Genomic DNA, 17,232 nt, shown 5'->3' with positions numbered 1-17,232 from the left:
CAGCCAATCAGAGGCACTGGCGAGGGAGGTGGGTCCATTCAACCACCACTGACTGGATTGGCACTTGGTGAGAGGAACGCCCACAGGCCGGTGAGCCCTGGGCTGTCAGAAAGAACCCACGACTTCCTGCAAGTGAGGAGTGCACACGGGTGCTTCCACAAGGGCTATTTTGGAATAATAACTGGGGGTCCAAAGATTCCACTTCTGGTCCAGGTTTTCACATATGCCTTTCAAAAACTTTCATAGCCTTCCAAAAACTGCTCAGCTTCAACTCCTTAGCTGTGATAAAAATTATCCATGTTTCCTGAAGAGTAATTTCATTCCCCATTCACCCTTAGAGACCTTTAGTAGTCTCTAAAACTTTGCTAATCCTCTCAGACCAGAGGCTGAGCCTTTTTCTCTGAGTGTAGATTCACACACTAAAAAACAATGGCTTCTGTGTTCGTCAGTCCACAGCAGCAAAAACACAAAAATGTAGGACCCAAAGGTTAGCTGTAACTACCACATGCTGTCTCTAAAGATGTCATTATCTGTCTGTCCTTGTTTATCCATTTGTCTCCGTGACAACGATTATGTTTACAAATTAGTACAATAAATGTTGAACAGTAGATTGTTGGTGACAAACCAGTGCCCGGTAATGGAAAATTTCATACACATATTTATTTGGAATCTGGGTGCTTTTCCACAGAAAGCAGCAAGATGTCAAAATCTAATACTGATGTGGGGACCTGCTAAGACTATGAAAAAATGAAAACATAAGAGACTCCTAATTATTTTGAAGGCCCATGTGGGGACACAAAACAAAGCCATGTTAAATGCCCTTATTGTTTTGCTTTGTTTTAGGCAACAAGGACCAACTAATGTGGTCCAAGAACCACACTGCCCACCTGCAACTATCTCATAAAGTTGTGCAAAAGTCCCTTCTGATGAACAAACTCTACCTGCTTCCAGCTATTCTAAGGGAAAGGAAAGGGTGTGACCTAAGGTTGTTATCTTTAGCACACAGATAATTTATTTAGCAACATTTCAGGAGTAAAACCTTCACTTATTATAGTGGGGCCAGATAAACAATCAAGAAGTGCAGTAGTTTTCTGAATGTTACGTAAATAACATGATACCCTTCAGTTTCTTGTATCTAAAATTATACAATACATGGTTTTAGCTTATGAACACTCAAATTTAGCCTGAAATTGTATGTGGATGAATATTCCACAGGCTGAGGGGACAGGCGGGCCCAGCTGGTCTCTCCGTTTATCTGCTGGCCAGCCCTGACTCTAGACTCACTTTTCCCTTATCTATCCACCACGTTGCCACAGAGATGACGTGAAATTGATTATATCTGTCCCTACTCAAAAACTTTAAGGGTTCCCTCAGTTACAGAACCAAGTACTTGTTTCTCAATTAATATGGCACATAGACCCCTCATGGCTTGGTCTCTGTCCTTCACCTCCCACACCATTTCTTGCTGGTACAGGCCAGAAGCATTATCCTGTGATTAGAAGATGGACCTTTCCCTGGAATGCCTTTTCCCCATCATGCTTGTGTGGTAAATGCCTATTCATCCTTAACAACCCAGCTGAGGTCTACCTCATCAGGATTTGATCCCCCAAAAAGATCTGTCCCTCTCTGGGCCATCTTTATAACTTGTACATACTTCTATTTGTGGATTACGTTATAACAATGTGGCTATATGTCTGTGACCTCAGCATGAGCTCTTTGAGGACAGAGTTTCTGTCTGAATCCTCAGCGTTCTGTTTCACCATCCGCTCAATGAATGAACGTTGAAACTGATTCGATTGAAAGTGTCTTAAAAATCCCCAGGTGCTTCTGTCCCCTGGGATGTTATGTAGGACTTGGGCTGCTTTTGTCAGGTTCCCAGCAAGGGTAGTTTAAAAATTAAGGTTTTGGCATAAAATTGTCTCTCCATAGAAAGCATCCTAATTTCAAAGTGCACTCGGTTTTACAATTATTTGCCTTTCTTAATCCAGTGTTTGTGGTGTAAGAAATAAAGAAATAAGGATGGTTTGTTTCTCCTATGAAAATGAGAGGATTTTGAATGTATACATATGTAGGTAAATCCTCTTATAATTCTTTCCTGAATGATGGGGAAGACAACCAATCTCCCAAATTGTATTGCTTTATAGAAAAACCTAAATGATCTATGGTCACAGCAGGGGACTTAAGAAGAGAACTCAGATTATCTGATGGGTTAAATTATTGCTCCACCTACAACTAGTGAATGGTGATAGCTACTAAGCTGCCTTGGGTTTTCCAGGGGTTCCATTCTTTGAGAGACAAAGAAGAGGCCAAGCTGGAGACACAAGCTGAAATAAGCACTAGGTTGCTGACCACCCTATTCCCAAATTTTGTGTTCAAGACCATCATCTGAATCACGCAACAGCAATTACACTGGTAGACTTCCTTGGCTGAATGAAATGCCACTTATCTCTGTTCCATTTTGCAATCTCTATGCCTCCATCTTTATACTTACCATGTTATATTAAAATCATTCATTCCTTCAAAAAAGCAGTCACTGAGCACATATGATAAGCCAAACATAATGTTAGCCCCTGACAGTATGACAATGAACAAAGACCCTGACCTCAGGAGTGCACATTCTAGCAAGGAGGACACACGTTAAACAAGTACCATCTTCAGAAGTAGTTGTTTAATTAGATTTGTGACTAGTGCCTTGAAGGAAAAATACAGTTGGCAATGAGTCTATATAGATGAGGATCTTAACTAGGATAAGAGGTCAGGGAAGGCTTCTTGGAGGGTAGGAGCTGAAGAGTGAGTCAATGTTATTGCAGCAGAGGGAGGAGTAAGCCTAGAGTGTTTGGGACAGAAGGCTCTGAGTTGGGGTTGAGGAGGTACATTTGAGGACTTAGAACAAGACCAGTGTATGTAAGAAGGAGAGTGGAGCAGGATGGGCTGGAGAGGAAATCAGAGGCTGAGTTGTGAATTGACATGCTTTGTAGGTCAAAAAATACTAGAAGGGAGGGAAATCTTTAATATACTGAAGGATATTAAAGTAGAAATATGTCATAATCAGAGGTGCATTTTTGTAAGCTTACTTCCATAGCTTTGAGGAAAATAGTTTTTGTGGGCAAAGCCCATTCCAGGAGGCCATGTGACTAATGATGGTGGTGACAAAATATTCCAAGAGTAGAATTAACAAGACTTGGTAATTCGTTGCACATAAGAAGCGGTAATGAGAAGGAGTCAACGGTATATCCAAGGTCTGTCGTTTGAGCAATTAGATAGGTGTTGGAAGTATCTACTGTAGAAAAAGAAGGTTTGGGGAAAAAACAGAAGCATGAGTTCACTTTTAATGCATTCAAGTAGAGGTGTTTGAAGGCTTCTAGATGAAGATGTCATGTGAATAGTTCAGAGGAGAAGTTGGCTAGAGATAGAATTTGAAAGTTGTTGGAGTATAGGTAGCAATTGAAGCCATGATAGTGGATGGGATTGCCTTGGTGGCTGAATGAGAGAGGTAGAAGAGAAACTAGGAGCATGTGACATCATGGGAATCAAAGGGAAAAAGTATTTCAATAGAAGAAATGGTCAACTTTGTAGAATGACTCTGAAAGGTGGCGTGATATGAGGACAACATGAGTACATTTGATTAAGTGGTATGAAAATTATTGGTGACTTTAGCAAGAGTTGATTCCATGGAGTTGTTGAAACAGACAGAAGTTGAATTTGAGGATTTATGGAGGGAATAGTGACTAAAGATAGAAAGAGAAACTATGGGCAACCCAGCCCAGAAATTTGAGAACAGTGGGAGAGACTGGTAGTAGCCAGAGAAGCATGTGGTTTGCAAAGGGTCCTTTGTGGGGACAGAGGGAGATGTTTCGCTGGTTTGTTGAGTTGCTTGTAGTAATAAGATAAATTGGAGCATGCATAAGTGCTAATGGGAAGTAGAGAGGAAGAAATAGAAATAATATCAGAAAGAAAGGAAATAATTAATATTCTTGAGAAAAACCTGAGGAGCTAGAGTGCAGACCACATGCAAAATCGTTGGCCTTTGTTAGAAGTGAGAAGACTTTTGACCGTATGAAGTCTCCATCTAATAGTTTCCATTTTTCCAGTGAAATGGAAAAATGCTGAGAAAAACAGAGTTGGAGGCTTAAGAGGAATAGAATGGGTTTAAGAGAGATTTTGTAGAAATTAAACTGGCCAGTTTTGAGAGTCTAGTTGAGGTCACTGACCATTAATTTGCAGAAATACAAATCTGCTTCACTCTGTTATTCTTTAGTTTTTCTTAGCAGCCTGGGTGTAGACATAGAGGAGATGGATAGGTTCATCCCGGGTGGAATTCGCCAGACAATTTGCAAGAGAAAAATTGAAGTAATGGATCTTAGAATCTATCAGTAATGTGAAGAAAATAGAAGGTAGAAAAAGGTGATAGATGAAAGAATAGGTAAATGAATGGGAGGTGAAAGGGCAAGTCAACTAGAAGCACCTAGTGAAAGAAGACTTGTAATGGGATATGTATAACAAATGAAAAGAAAGGAAGATGGTGAATGAGATGCTAGATGTTTGCACTGTTTGGTTGATGGAGTAGTTTCAGGTATTGACAATGGTCACACAATGACAATAGATGGATGAGCAGAGTGGATAGGTGAATAGTTCATTCAAGTAAATAGTAAAGTCACCTAAGTGGAGAGGGAGTGGGCAGCCCAGTGAAAAACCATCAGCAAAGGAGGAGGTGCGACTTGGAGGCCCAGTGAAGTCTGGCAGGAATGCAGCACAAGCTTCAAAATGCAGAGATTTAACTAGAGGGTGAAGGCATGGTAGCCTAAAAGTGGCAATGGGGAGGACACTGACCACACTCTCAAACCTGGAGCTACCTGGAGTGTAAAGTGGCCGCCATTTGAAAGGCTAACACATAAAGCCTTGTTCTCAGAGAACAGGCTAGATTCAGTTAACACAAAAAGATGGAAGGACTCTCCTGCAGAGAGTTTGGGAATATAAAGGGAGGAAGTCTGTTTATCAGAGAATGGCTGTTTCACTGTGCATGATATGTGAGTTTGTCAAGTACAGACACACGGTGGCTTGGGCCATAGACCCTCTGGGGTAGATAAATTTTTTTATATATATTTCTGCTCCCAGAACCTAGAATAGGGTGAGCCACCTGGACATACTAAAGAAGTATTTAACTCTTACTGAAAATTTGATTGCTCATTCTTTTGCTGATTCTGCATTCTACTGTGACATTCTGAATACTAGTCATCATTACACAAAAATTTAGATGCAGATCCAAAAGGCTATAAGCGATTCATTTGTACCTGTATTTTCATCCGTACACATCTGCTGATTGGATCTCTGTTATGAGCTTGTCTTGGTATCATTTGCTTCTTTTTTTTTTTTCCTGAAAGTGAAGCAGTAGAATATGCTCTGGTTAATACAGTGTTTTGGTTACTCAGGTTGCAGTTAATTCAAGTGTGTTATACATGGAGCTTCACTCTCACAATCCTAGGGAGCATTATGACGTTTGATCTACATGCCATCTGACAGCTGAGGGATAGAGGAAAGATATAGTCACAAAATCACATGTAAACTTTTAATAACCACCTTTACATTATACAGAAAAAAAATGCTATATGTCCAGTTAATTCACTGTCATTATATAGAAAATCTGTAGTTCTTTTTTCATTTCTCCTAGTAAATTTGAGCTTTACAAGCCTAATTTTTGCTTATAAACTTGATAAATGAAATTCCAGAGTCTGGGTCTAAACACACAAATCTTCACAACCAAATCAATCATCCCAAGAAAGGAGCTGAGGGAGTATCCTCCTCCTTTTCTATGACTCTCAAGGAAGAGAGGTGTTCTTTGTGCTGTAAATTGCAGGAAAAAATCCAATTTGATAAAGCATTAAATTGAGAAGTTCCAGAGGATATTAATATTGTTTTCCTATGAAATATGGACGTTTACATGACTATTCATAACCTTTGGTCCCATTCCTTATTAATATATATCAGATCTTGGAAGGGCTATTTGAAAGAAAAAAAAAAGGTCTTATAAGATTATAAAGATTCTAGACACAAAAATAGCCTCCAAAAGAACCCTGTAATTCTGATTGGTTCTCTTAGTTGATCATTTTTATCCTAGTAATAAGGATGTAATTGAAAACTTTGTGTAACGAACTATAGAAATCCTTGTAAGAGTTTGAAGTGAAATCAGATAAGGATCACTAGCATGTTTCTTTTCTCCCCTCTGCTTGACAGAATAATTGAAATCCTATGAGTCTATAAGCTTCTTATTTAGAAAAATGATCAGGGCCGTGCACGGTGGCTCATGCCTGTAATCCCAGCACTTTGGGAGGCCGAGGCAGGTGGATCATGAGGTCAGGAGTTTGAGACCAGTTGGCTAAGATGGTGAAACCCCGTCTCTACTAAAAATACAAAAATTAGTCAGGCGCAGTGGCAGGCGCCTGTAATCCCAGCTACTTGGGAGGCTGAGGCAGGAGAATCGCTTGAACCCGGGAGGCGTAGGTTGCAGTGAGCCGAGATTATACCACTGCACTTTAGCCTGGGTGACATAGCAAGACTCCATCTCGAAAGAGACAGAGAGAGAGAGAGAGAGAGAGAGAGAGAGAGAGAGAGAGAGAAAGAAAGAAAGAAAGAAAGAAAGAAAGAAAGAAAGAAAGAAAGAAGGAAGGAAGGAAGGAAGGAAGGAAGGAAGGAAGGAAGGAAGGAAGGAAGGAAGGAAGGAAGGAAGGAAGGAAGGAAGGAAGGAAACAGAGAGAGAGAGAGGGAGGGAGGGAAAGAAAGAAAGAGAAAAATGATCAGTTGTGATATAGTAGCAAGTATTGAATTTAAACTCCTGCTGAAACAATAAAGCTGAAAAAAATACACAGAAGAATTATTCTCAGGCACTGGATGGCAATCATTGCAGGGCTATGATCCTTGAGAGAAAGGAAGCAAAACTCACATTCATCCTGGTTTTTTCTGTGAATATTTTTCAATCTGCTGTACAGGAAAAAACATTCCAAGGAGAGATGGGAAGAAACAGGGGTAGGAGTTAGGGGGTGCTAAGGCCACGGGAATCTGGAAGGGTGGAGGGGAGAATAATAGACAATAGGGAACCAGTGGGAAAATATCCAGTCATATGTTGCTTAATGACAGGGATAAATCCTGAGAACTGAATCATTAGACAATTTTGTCATTGCACAAACATCATAGATGGTTTAGCCTGCTACACACCTAGACTATATGGTATAGCCTATTGCTCCCAGGCTACACACCTGTACAGCATGTAACTATACTGAATACTGTAGGCAACTGTAATGCAACAGTAATTTAATGATTTGCATATTGAAACATATCTAAAATAGAAAATGTACAGTAAAATGCAGTATAAAAGATTTAAAATGGTACAGCTATATAGGGCACTTACCATGAATGGAGCTTGCAAGCCCAGAAGTTGCTCTGGTTGAATCAGTAAATGAGTGGTGAGTATATGTGAAGGCCTAGGACATTACAGTATACACTATAGACTTTATAAATGCTATACACTTAGGCTACACTAGAATTATTGTTTTAATTTTTTCTTCTTCAAAAATAAATGTTAGCTTACTGTAACTTTTTACTTTATAAACTTGAATTTTCTTAACTTTTTGACTCTTTTGTAATAACACTTAGCTTAAAACACATCATGTAGCTATCATGTAGCTATAGAAAATTATTTTCTCTTTATATTCTTATTCTATAAGCTTTTTTCTATTTTTAAAATTTTTAATTTATTTTTTACTTTTTAAACTTCTTTCTTAAAAACTAAGATGCAAACACACACATTAGCCTAGGCCTACACAGGGCCAAGACTGTCAATATCACTGTCTTCTACCTCCACCTGACATCCCACTGGAAGTTCTTCAGGGACAATAACACACATGGAGCTGTCATCTCCTATGACAACAATGTCTTCTTCTGGAACACCTCCTGAAGAACCTGCCTGAGGCTGTTTTACAGCTACCTTTTTTTAATACAAGTAGAAGGAGCACATTCTAAAATAACAATATAAAGTATATTATAATAAATACACAAACAAGTAACATAGTCATTTATCATCATTACCAAGTATTATGTACTGTACATAATTGTATGTGCTATACTTTTATACAATTGGCAGCACAGTAGATTTGTTTACACCAGCATTACCACAAACAGATGAGTAATGTGTTATGATGTTATGACAGCCATGGCATCACTAGATGATATGAATTTTTCAGCTGTATTATAATCTTATGGGACCACCACTGTCATTGACCAAAACACTTTATGCAGTGCATGACTGTATATAATTTCTCTCAGATCCTTGGCCAAATCCAAAGTTGCACAATTACAGGGTGAAACTGTGGGAAGCCCCTTAAAAATTCTTGCTAAGAGGCTGATAACCAAGCAGAAATACCTGAATTCACATATTAATGAGGAGACATTGTGAGACCTTGGTGAACATCCCAATCTTTTGAGACCCCAGAAAGCTCTCACCTTATAATAGGGACAACTCATAGAAGTAAACGCAAAAATAAAATAGGTCTGACCTAGCAAGGCCTAAAACCAAGACTTGACAGGATCAGAGTGGCTCTCTGGTAATTTAACATAATCCAGAACCTCTACAATCTATTATCCACAATGTCCAGCATACAATAAGAATTACCAGACATTTAAAGAAACAGGAAAAGGACACCAAATTTTTTTTTAACGGTCAATGGAAGCAGACCCAGAGATTATCATTATTGATATGTTAAAGAAAGTAGAGAAAAGATAAACATAATGTATGACAAAATGAGGCTTTTCCATAAAAAATAAGAATTTTTTTTTAAAAATCAAACAAAATAAATCAATCACCATGTAGGGAAGCAGAAGGAATCCAAGATGGAATGCAGGCTGTAACTAATGAAACTGACTACAATAAATAAATCAAATGAAATGAATCACATAACCACACTGAAGGGAAGGGGGAAAAAAAGGATATGGCTGAAGTAACTTTGACAAATAGTTTAGATAATCCTACAATAGTAGAATTAAGCAAATAAATACATTATAGATAATGAGAATTCAGTTTCTTACTATCCAAAGAATGAGGTTATAAAAAAGGAAAGGAAGAAGGCTAGAATGAAACTTGTGCTGCTAGATTGGAGTCAGAAATACAGAAATAAATATAGGTGTGTGCATATGTAAGTTAGTATACACACACAGATTTCCTAGCTCTGTCTGCTGAGAAGCTTTAGAAGAAGTAACACCCCAATAGCAAGGAATATACCAGATATGGTTTGGCTCTGTATCCCCACCAAATCTCATGTTAAAATGCAATCCCCTGAGTTGGAAGTGGACCCTGGTGGGAGGCAATTGGATCATGGTTTCTCATGAATGGTTTAGCAGCGTCCCCCTTGGTACTGTCCTCATGATAGTGAGTTCTCATGATATCTGGTTGCTTAAAAGTGTGCAGCACCTCCTCCCTCTCTCTCTTTCTCTCTCTCTCCTGCTCTCACCATCTGAGATGTCTCACTTACCCTTTGCCTTCTGTGATGATAGGAAGCTTCCTGAGGCCTCCCCAGAAACAGAAGCTGCTATGCTTCCTGTACAGCCTGCAGAACCATGAGCCAACTAAGCTTCTTTTTTTATACAAATTACCTAGTGTCAGATATTTCTTTATAGCAATGCAAGAATGAACTGATAAAACAAGTAATACCCAAATCTTGTTTTTTAACTACCATCAGTATACTAGGCTAGACTGGTAAAGTGTCCAATAAAAGGAACCATAGCTTATTGAAGAGGTGATTGATTTGAGACTGAGAGAAAATACAAGTTTATCCTGGAACAAATTGTGATGTCAGAAAATGCTCAGAGAGGTTGGCAACATGTGAAAAAGGCACAGGAGCTAACCTAAAAGAGCTCCTACCAAAGTTATTTGAGCAAGAAGGTAAATAAGAATAGTATTGGATTATAAACCAAGGAATAAAATAAATATTGTTGGGCCTATACTGATATAAATAAATAACTGAATAAATAAATAAATGGACTAGAAGAGATAATCTTCCTTAAAGAATCATTCCAGCCGGGCGCGGTGGCTCACGCCTGTAATCCCAGCACTTTGGGAGGCCGAGGCGGGCGGATCACAAGGTCAGGAGATCGAGACCACGGTGAAACCCCGTCTCTACTAAAAATACAAAAAATTAGCCGGGCGCGGTTGTGGGCGCCTGTAGTCCCAGCTACTCGGGAGGCTGAGGCAGGAGAATGGCGTTAACCCGGGAGGCGGAGCTTGCAGTGAGCCGAGATCGCGCCACTGCACTCCAGCCTGGGCGACAGAGCGAGACTCCGTCTCAAAAAAAAAAAAAAAAAAAAAAAAAAAAGAATCATTCCAATTAATGTAGAAGCAATGAGGGAAATAGAAAATCACTATTAGAATACCACAATAATAATTTCTGCAAGCATCATTGACTAATGGATGCTAAAATTAGTAGGTGAAAGTGTAAGCAGAAACACAGTATTTGTATCATCTCCAAATATCCCCCCAAGAAATATTAACTAATTGAAAAGAAAAGAACAATCACTTTAAAGTGGAGAAATCTGGGAAGTATCATCTCAGTCAAATGATCAAGGTTAACATCACCAGTAATAAGACATATCATCCTCATTTATTCTCTGATATGAGAAGCACATATCATCTCTGTGTAATTCTTTTCAATAATATATAACTTCAACCTAATCATGAAAAGACATCAGAAAAATTCAAATTGAAGGACACTATACATAACTTATCAATGTTTTTTAAAAGTCTCAAGGTCATGAAAGACAAGGAAAAACTGAGGAATTGTCACAGGTTAGAGAAAATTAAAGAGACCTGATAACTAAATGCAATGCAGTATCCTGGATTAGTGCCTGACAGAAAAAGAACATTAGTGGGAAAACTTGTGAAATATGATTAGACTCTATAGTTAATTAATAATGTATCAATGTTAATGTATTAGCTTTATTAGTTGTGCTACACAGTTACATAAGATGTTAACATTAAAGAAAGCAATGTAAAGGGCATACTGCATGTATTCACAACGTGGGTAATATCCCCTCCAAGAGATGAAAACTGGATCTTGAGGGGGGCAAAAAAAACTTACTTGTTTTATTTAATTTTTTTTCAATCTCAGACCTACGTGAGAATTCTCTTTTTATGTGCAAAGCACAAATATGTACAATACATAAACAGACATACTGTACATCTGTAGTATTAAAATTTAATGGAAGGGGAGAAGCAATTAGGGAAAAATGGCTTTTTAGGGGGATGATGTGTATAATTCAGGCGTTCCATGTATAGTCATCTGCCATATAACAACATTTCAGTCAATCAGGGATTATTTAAACAATGGCGGCCCCATGAGATTATAATATTGTATTTTTATTGTATCTTTTCTATGTTTAGACATACAAATATTTACCATTGTGTTAAGTAGCCTGTACCATCTAGGTTTGTGTAAGTACACTCTATAATGTTCACACAATGACTAAATCGTCCAACGTCTCATTTCTCAGAACGTATCCTCGTTGTTAACCAACACATCACTGTAATTTGAGTGTGTGTTTCATTTAAGTTAATGCCATCCATGTGTTGTTATTAAATAACTTACTTAAACCATCAAGTGCCAGAGATTGGAATTTGAGTAATTTGAGTCTGTGTTTCATTTAAGTTAATGCCATTTATATGTTTTTATGACAATAACTTACATAAACCATCAAGTGTCAGTGATTGGAGTAGGAATTCTCAAATCCCTTGTTTGGAACATTCAGAAAACCAGCCAAGTGAAGAAAAATAGAGTTAAAAATAGAGCTAAAAAACATATTTAGCTCCTGTCTCTCTGTATTTCAACCATATTCAATTGTCTCAATGCATTATGGCTCCTTCTACCTTGGACTGGTATTTCCAGAAATACCCTCCCCAGCTCACTTTACTTGTGTAACAGTTGCCCAAGAATACAAGATTTCAAGTCAAATATGCCTCCCTCAGGGAAAACCTTCTTAGCCACTTAGTCTAGATTAACTCTCAAGCACCCTTATTACACAACCTTATAGCTTCCTGTGCTGCTTCTCCTTTGTTTTTATGGTGTACAGTGTGTGATGTTTTGATACATATATTCTGTGTTAAATGATCTTATTTTCTGTATTCCATCCAGATGCTCTGGCATCTGGGGCATTGCTGACCCTGGAGATGCTGCCCCTCCCAGGGCTAGCTGATTCCTAGAGATAGCAATTGCCCCCACTGTGAGATGCCATTTATATGCAAATCAACCAGTCCAGAACCCAAATTCACCAACTACCTCCTTTATTGAACTCTTACAAGTTGAACTAATATTCTTCTGCCCTTATCACTCCAGGACCAGATACCAGACAGCTCCTACACCTCAGAGCCCCATGAAATTATTCAAACTAGCCAATCTTAAGCATGCCTCTCCTGCTTACTCTGCCTAGACCATTTCTCCCAACAAAAACCATAATAAAGGCTCTCACCCATGCTTTTTCACCCTCACTCCTTCTGACTCCTGACCTAAGACCTTGGTGCTTCCCCATGTGGCCAGGTGGCCCTTCCCCACGTTTCCCCCGCTCCTGGGAGTGATGAGTAAAACACTGTCTTTTCAATGGCAACCATCTCCTGATCTGGTTGGCCTCACCATGCCTGAACAAAAACAAAATCAGAAGTACATTTTAAAACAGGAAGTTTCCTTAACCACCCAGAGCACAGTTGACACCAGGTATTTACCTAATGCTTTAAGGGTGACAGAAGCAACAGAAGCCAGAGTGGCCTGCACAGCTATTATAAGAAGTCACTCTTGCAGCACACGATGGGATCTAATCCTATGGGCCAAGTACAGCCCCATAAATTTCCACGTTGTGGGAAGCAGCTTAACCCCTATCCACAAGACTCTCTGCCCTCCCAACCCTTCCATGTTCTGGGCCCCAGTTATTTTTTTTTTCCCTTTTGAGACAGAGTCCCAGTTTTCTTTTTGAGACAGTCACCCAGGCTGGAGTGTAGTGGCACGAACATGTCTTAATACAGCCTTTACCTCCCAGGCTCAAGTGATCCTCAAGCCTCAGCCTCCAAAGTAGATGGGACTATAGGCACGCACCACCCTGCTTGGTTAATTTTTGTATTTTTTGTGGAGATGGGGTCTTCCCATGTTGCCCAGGTTGTTCTTAAACTCCTGAGTTCAAGTGGTCTGCCTGTCTCAGCCTCCCAAAGTGCTGGGATTACAGCCATGAGCCACCACGCCTGGCCAGTGGTCCCCAATTCTTTTGGCTGGGTGAGAGAAGGGGGCCCTCATTTTTTACTCCAGGATGGTCCATCTTGGGAATATCTTTGAGTTGTCTTTTAAGTAGAAAACACTTTATCAAACTACAGAGTGACTTTCATGGCCCTGATGAAATAGTCATAATAGCTAATGCTACATTTTCCCAGTAGTTGAGTTCCTCAATATTAAATAGCACTATGTACAGAACTCCAAAATTTTAACCTAATTCGATATTTAGGAGAAAAAAGTTAATCTATGTCATCCAGAGAACAGTCCTATTAAAGCCACAATATGTTCACAGTACTACAAAGATCATACAATAGGTTAACCAACTGCCCTGCATTTAAATTTTTTATGACTTCCTTGTTTTCTCTGCAAAAAAAAAAAAAAAAAAAAAAAGGATATTTTATATTTGTTAATCTAAGGAATTCATGTCAGTAATTTTCTCAAAGTAAGTCTCCTGGGAAGTCAAAGCCTCTGTCTCCAGAATGATAAAACTGCCAGCCACTTCCAAACTGAAGTTCTCTTACTTACAAAGGAAATGAGAGTTCTGTCTCTACCAGGAATCCCTCTCAGGGGAAGGGACTTGAAGTTAACCTTGGTGATTCTGAGGAAACCACCACGAGGTTCTCTATAGTAGTTATAGAAAACCCACTGGACTTGAGGACACCAGAAGCCCTCATCCACATGAGTGCAAACATATTGTGTGGAGAAATGAGCTCCGCTCTGCGCTTGCAGAGATGGTGGATCTGGTAACTGAGTCAATGCCTCTACACACCTGTTGCTTCTTGGGAGCGCTGTGGTGTGTGTATCTCAGTACATGTTAGATTCCTTCTATGTGTAATTACTAGCTCTCTGGGTGTTGCCACTGGGCCATTGTAGCAGGTAATGCAGAACTGAATGGAAACAAGTACAAGAGGGGCATGCCAGCGTGCCAGAGGAGCAGCTGGGAAAGGACTCATGCCTCATGCCAGAGGAGGAGCTGGAAAAGAACTTGGAAGGGTGATGTTCCAGACTTGGGGTTGATAGAGACTGTTTCACCGAGGTTCTAATTATTATATTATTATTCACTACCTCATCTTTCTGAACCTCAATGATCATACTAGTAGTAATATAAGCCCGAATTAATTTTTTAATAGGCAGAGCTAACTCCGCCCCTACTACTAGGAAGATCTTTTTGTTAAGTTAACAAAGAGGACGCCAGCCAGCCTGGAGTGTCTACCCAGGGAAACTCTATTGAGCCGTATCTGCTTTCAGCAAATGGTTGCACCTAGAAAGGAATTATTACATTTATTAAACTAATACTCAGAGAGCAGTAGACATGAATCCAACACACACAAGTAATGTAAATTGAATACCTCACTTTAAGCCTATAAGTTCATGTACAGGTCACTATAATTGCCATTTATAATCCAAGGGCAATACTTATACACTTTTGATGATTCCTTGGGAATTATCTGTAAAAGCTCTAGATTTTTAATTTTTGGCTATTTGGTGTACAAAGATTTTAGGTACTAATTTAAAATCTTAATAACTATTAGGTAACAAGACCTTGAATTTTTAAATTGTATACTCAGATTCAAGTATGAATTTGGATTTATGTGATCTAAAATGCAAGTATATTCCTTTGAAAACTGCATAATTGTGAGAAAAGTGCAGACCAAACCCATATTGAGGGACATTTAGCAAAATAACTGGCTTATACTCTCTAAAACTGTCTAGGTCAAAGCTTCCTCAGGTATGGTTCCAAATTAAAGGAGGCTAAGGGGACAGGACAACAAAAGGTCATGCATGGTTCTCAATTGGCTCCTTGGACAATTGATGAAATCTAGATATCGCTAGACTTAAAAATAGTATTTTCTCAATATTAATTTTCTAATTTTAATTAATTCTAATTAAAATAAATTTTAATTAAAATTAATTATATATGTGTGTATATATACGTATATTATATATAATATATGTGTCTATATATACACACATATATTTTTGTATATACACACATATATATGGATACAGAGAGAGAAAGAGAATGATAAAGGAAATGTGGTAAAACAGGAATATCTGGGTAATTTGGGTGCACCTGAAATTTTTTGTATTGTTTGCAACTTTTCTAAAAATCTGAAACAATTTTTGAAACTCACTCACCAACAAGTCTCCTGCTGTTCTAAATAGTCACAAAACAGCATATCCGCACACCTGGCAGCAGCCTGCTCTCTGCCTCCCTGATTTATTCACAAAGCATTAAAAAGTCCTTTCCCCATTTTCCTGCTAGTACTGTAGGCCAAGTTCATTACTGGCCTCCCTGACACATAATATTTTTTCCTTTCTCTGTCATCCATAGAACTGAAAACTCCCTGTTGTTTCGAAGATAATCTCTATCAGACAAAGCATTAGTGCCTTTCTGTTTAAGGTTGTTGGTCTACAGGGGGCAGAATTCCAAAAAGATTTGGGCTTTGTTGTTCCACTAACATCCCCCACACACATAAATCCAACTGTATGAGGAAAAAATTTGTTCCCAGATAAGAAGAAAAACTCATTTTTAAATCATGACAAATAATAAAAGAAGAAATAGAAGAAAAGAAAAGAAAAGAAAAGAAGCAGCCTGAACTACCATCCATCTGGCTCCAGGAACACAGGGCTTTGAATCTGAGGAAATCTAAATGAGGGCTCAGAGCCTCTCCCTGGGCTCATAAAATTTCCAAACATTAGCAGGAACATTCCAGGTGGCCCCCTGCCCACATCAGAATAAACGTGGTATCCTCTGTTCTTGTTTTCTCCATCCTTGTATGTCCTCCCCATTTTGACTATTCTTACAGGAAGTTTTCCCTGGGATATAATGAAATGGCCCATACAAAAATGTACACTTGTCACTTAAAGATGAAAGTATAAAATGAAGTAAAATAAAAACCAGTGGAATCCTCTTACCTTCAAATAGCAGTTGTTGTGTGAAACGGATTCCGCGTCTATACCAGGTCCCTAAGGGTTTGAGCCTACCTCAATGCATGCAGAATATATAGGGAGAGGTTATAGATCTGGGTTTTTCATTACACAAGGTGTTTTTGATGAGTCCTCAGCGAAGATCCACTTAAAAACAAAAGCTACAGAAAGACTACAAAAAGGCCACACAAAGTTTAAACAAAAGGCTAAAGAAAGAGCAAACAAAAGCCAAAGAAAGTTTAAACAAAGAGTGAAACAAAGACAAAACAAAGGGCAAACAAAGACAAAAACAAAGAGCAAAAGAAAATCTAAACAAAAGCTAAGCTAAACTACAACCATATCACACACACACACACGCACACACCCCACATTCACTGTACAGCCCCCCAGCATTCATGTATTCCAGCCTCCCACCTCCCACATCCCACATAATCAACATCCCATGTGAAAACTCACCCCTCAAAGTTCATTCCACACAAACTCCAGTTAAGTTCCATGCCAGGTCCAACCACACCACACACCAGCTCACCCCACCAAACCACATACCCTTCCACCAACATGCTACACCACCACATGTTGCAATCACATTGACAAATTCCAGGAGTTTTTATACTCCATGTAGATTAAATAACCATCCCCACTTCCTTCCCTAAAACACTCATGTATACCCACAGATACACCCCAAAACTAACATTCACACACGCATGCCCTTGTACACTTGATTTAGCAAGAGTCTAATGCAGCCCAGTTACAACTAACATTGAATTTGGGAGTTTCCATGACAATTACCCTATGCATTCACATTTATAAAAACATGTATAAATCATCTCTTATGTTGAATAGTTTCTGCAAATGATGAATCTCATTAAATTAACAGTATATTGGCTTCAGTCTTAGACACCAGCATTTCCTTATAATGTTCCTAAAATGTGGAGCCACACCTTTCTGTGCTCTGTTAAATCCCAGCAGTCCTGTAATTCTGCTTCTGCTATTTATTTTATATATGTAG

At 38.9% G+C, this 17,232-nt stretch overlaps 1 protein-coding gene across 15 annotated transcripts in view; it reads right to left on the bottom strand.

Moving 5' to 3' along the window:
• The window catches only part of MOBP (myelin associated oligodendrocyte basic protein), a 58,775-nt gene extending 42,503 nt beyond the window's left edge, over positions 1-16,272 (bottom strand). For 14 of the 15 annotated variants that reach the window (XR_001443044.3, XR_003726950.2, XR_013413432.1 and 11 more), the window contains exons 1-2: positions 16,212-16,272; positions 5,292-5,374 (exon numbers count right to left, since the gene is read on the bottom strand). The gene's annotated coding sequence lies outside the window, so the exon portion shown is untranslated. Of the gene's footprint in view, positions 1-5,291; positions 5,375-16,210 lie in introns of all 15 variants that reach the window. The other variant, XM_077990987.1, reaches the window with a different exon arrangement.
• Between the last annotated feature and the right edge of the window lie 960 nt (positions 16,273-17,232).

This window comes from Macaca mulatta, chromosome 2 (genome assembly GCF_049350105.2).
Source record: "Macaca mulatta isolate MMU2019108-1 chromosome 2, T2T-MMU8v2.0, whole genome shotgun sequence".
NCBI classification, from domain to species: domain Eukaryota; kingdom Metazoa; phylum Chordata; class Mammalia; order Primates; family Cercopithecidae; genus Macaca; species Macaca mulatta.
This window is presented reverse-complemented; position numbering and strand designations above follow the sequence as displayed.